Source organism: Hylaeus volcanicus, chromosome 5, assembly GCF_026283585.1.
Source record: "Hylaeus volcanicus isolate JK05 chromosome 5, UHH_iyHylVolc1.0_haploid, whole genome shotgun sequence".
Classification (NCBI taxonomy): Eukaryota; Metazoa; Arthropoda; class Insecta; order Hymenoptera; family Colletidae; genus Hylaeus; species Hylaeus volcanicus.
Genome location: NC_071980.1, coordinates 10,260,815 through 10,263,258, shown reverse-complemented (window position 1 = coordinate 10,263,258; position 2,444 = coordinate 10,260,815). Strand labels below are relative to the sequence as shown.

General features: G+C 39.1%; 1 protein-coding gene across 2 annotated transcripts in view; it reads left to right on the top strand.

Moving 5' to 3' along the window:
- The window catches only part of LOC128877122 (14-3-3 protein zeta), a 43,769-nt gene that overhangs the window by 27,758 nt on the left and 13,567 nt on the right, over positions 1-2,444 (top strand). The gene's annotated exons all lie outside the window — the stretch shown is intronic.

The following is a 2,444-nucleotide window of genomic DNA, read 5'->3' as shown; positions in this document are numbered from 1 at the left end:
GAATTCCAAGCGTGATTTTCATCACATTTATATCGCCAAGAGTATAAACCTTAGAACCTTATCGTAGAAAAATCTAAAATGATCGATTTTCTATTAAATCGATCTCTAACCTCAAATCATCGAAGTTAATGCACACCTCAGTTTTCTTTCAATGAATACCAAGCGCGACCTACGGCCCGTCAACGTCCATCTCCATTTTCCACGGGAGCTTTGCACGCGCTAATTAATTCCGATCCGTTCCTTTTTTTCTTTTGCGTAACTCGTTCAAGAATAAAGTCACATACGCGGTTAATAATTTACAAGTAATTTGCGTAATTGTCGTTCGCCATTTCCTTCACGTGTGTCTCGCGAGTTATCGATTCACGGCAGTCGTCCATAGAACGTGAAGAAATTTATATTTATCGTCTGCTAGAACAAAGCGTCAAGTATCTTCGATCTTCCGGAATACAGGCGATCTTAACACTTTCGTTGCGGATGACGCACATGTGCGTCCAACTGAAAATCTATGGTTGTTTTTATTATTTTTCAGTTTTCATTTTTTTTTTTTTGTTCGGCAATCGTATATAAAATAAGTTACCACAAATATATGTTTTTCACAATAATCATATTAGAACATTTGTAAGAAATTTTTCGTTAAAAAGAATATCATAATTGCAGCGAAAGTGTTGAAGTGTGCGTCAATTTACGTTAACAAAAATTCCTTTTAATTTCTTAGATTTAATCGGATATATGATGGTTATTAAAAATATACGTGGGACAGTTTTAGCATTGGAAGAGTCGAAGAATTATCGAAACCCGCAACGTAACGAGATAGGGATGGGGAGATAAAGCGCGTAATCTGATAAAATTCGTTTTTTATCGACAGTGATGTCACGTTTTCCTATCTGTGCGACATCTTTACCCTACAAAACCTCCTTTTCCAGTAATTACAATTAACATTACGCTCGATTACGATCCCGCAGTTTCGCGTGTGAACGGTGAGTCTGTCAGTGAACTTGGCATGCGGTTCGACTCGAGATTTCTAAGAAGACGTTGAATCACGGGTATTCGTAATACGAATGTTAGATCGAACGATACAGGATGAAATTCTCCTTTCTACGAGTAATCGTCTACCGAAAATACTTTATTCTTTAGTGTATACGATATAAAGTCGAAAATCATTTTTTAATTAAAATTCTCATTCCGATCCGTCTATCCTACGCAGAGTACGAAGTCTGTGATAGATCCAAGAACGCAGGATGAAATTCTAGTTTCTATGAATAATCGTCCACCAAAAATACTTTATTCTTTAGTGTATACGATCTAAAGTCGAAAATCATTTTTTAATTAAAAATTCTCATTCCGATCCGTCTATCCTACGCAGAGTACGAAGTCTGCGATAGATCCAAGAACGCAGGATGAAATTCTAGTTTCTATGAATAATCGTCCACCAAAAATACTTTATCGCTTTATTCTTTAGTGTATACGATCTAAGGTCGAAAATCATTTTTTAATTAAAAATTGTCCGTTAAAAATTCTCATTCTGATCCGTCTATCCCACGCAGAGGCATCGCGCGTATGAAATTGGAAGCATGGACTGTTCCTAAACACGAAATACCGTTCTGTATTTTTAAACGGACCAGGGAAGTCGGGCATTTGTCACTCGGTGGAAAAGATAGTTTAGTCGAGGGAGTGCACGCGGAAAGCAAATCGGCTGGCTCGAGTCTCTCTCTCTCGTCACGTTCCATTCGCGATCCGCTCGAAAAGTCTGCGCCGGAAATATTTCACTGGCAACGTGGGGTTTCTCGTCGCTCTTCTCGTAGATCCGGCAACACTGTCGTCCGAGCCTCTGCTAACCTAAAGCCAGGTGATTGCGCGCGATTAAATATAGGACGTCGAATACACCTACCATGTTTAATATTTCTGTCCCGGGGTTTCGTCGAGCACAGGAATCTCTCGATGCTAGCTTGACCTTCCCTCTGTCGCGTTGTCGCGTGCAATCTACGCGTCGAATTGTCGCGTAACAGTAGCTTACGAGCGGGAACATAACGGACTTTAACGTATCGAACTGAAAACTCGAACTCTCGCGATCGTGTCGACGCGATTCCAACGCTGTTCCGGCGCCTATGGAGGTTACTTGATAATTCCAATCGGGCCTTTTTCAATTTATCTAGACTACAATCGCTTTAGGATTTTATCGAACAGTCGAGATGAAAAATGTACGTTTGAATATTGGTTCTTTTTAGAGAGATCTGTAATCCACTGATTACCACGTGCTGTTTCTCTTGGTAGGGAAATTATTGAATTATTATTGAATTTTTGACAATTGTGTCAGAAAGATGATGTTCATCCTCGAGTACTGTTTCTGACAAACTCGATATATCTCCCTGTAAGTTTTTTATCATGCACTGCGATAAATTATAGACTCTCACATTTTACTTTTCTTTCTATTACAAAGCAATTTA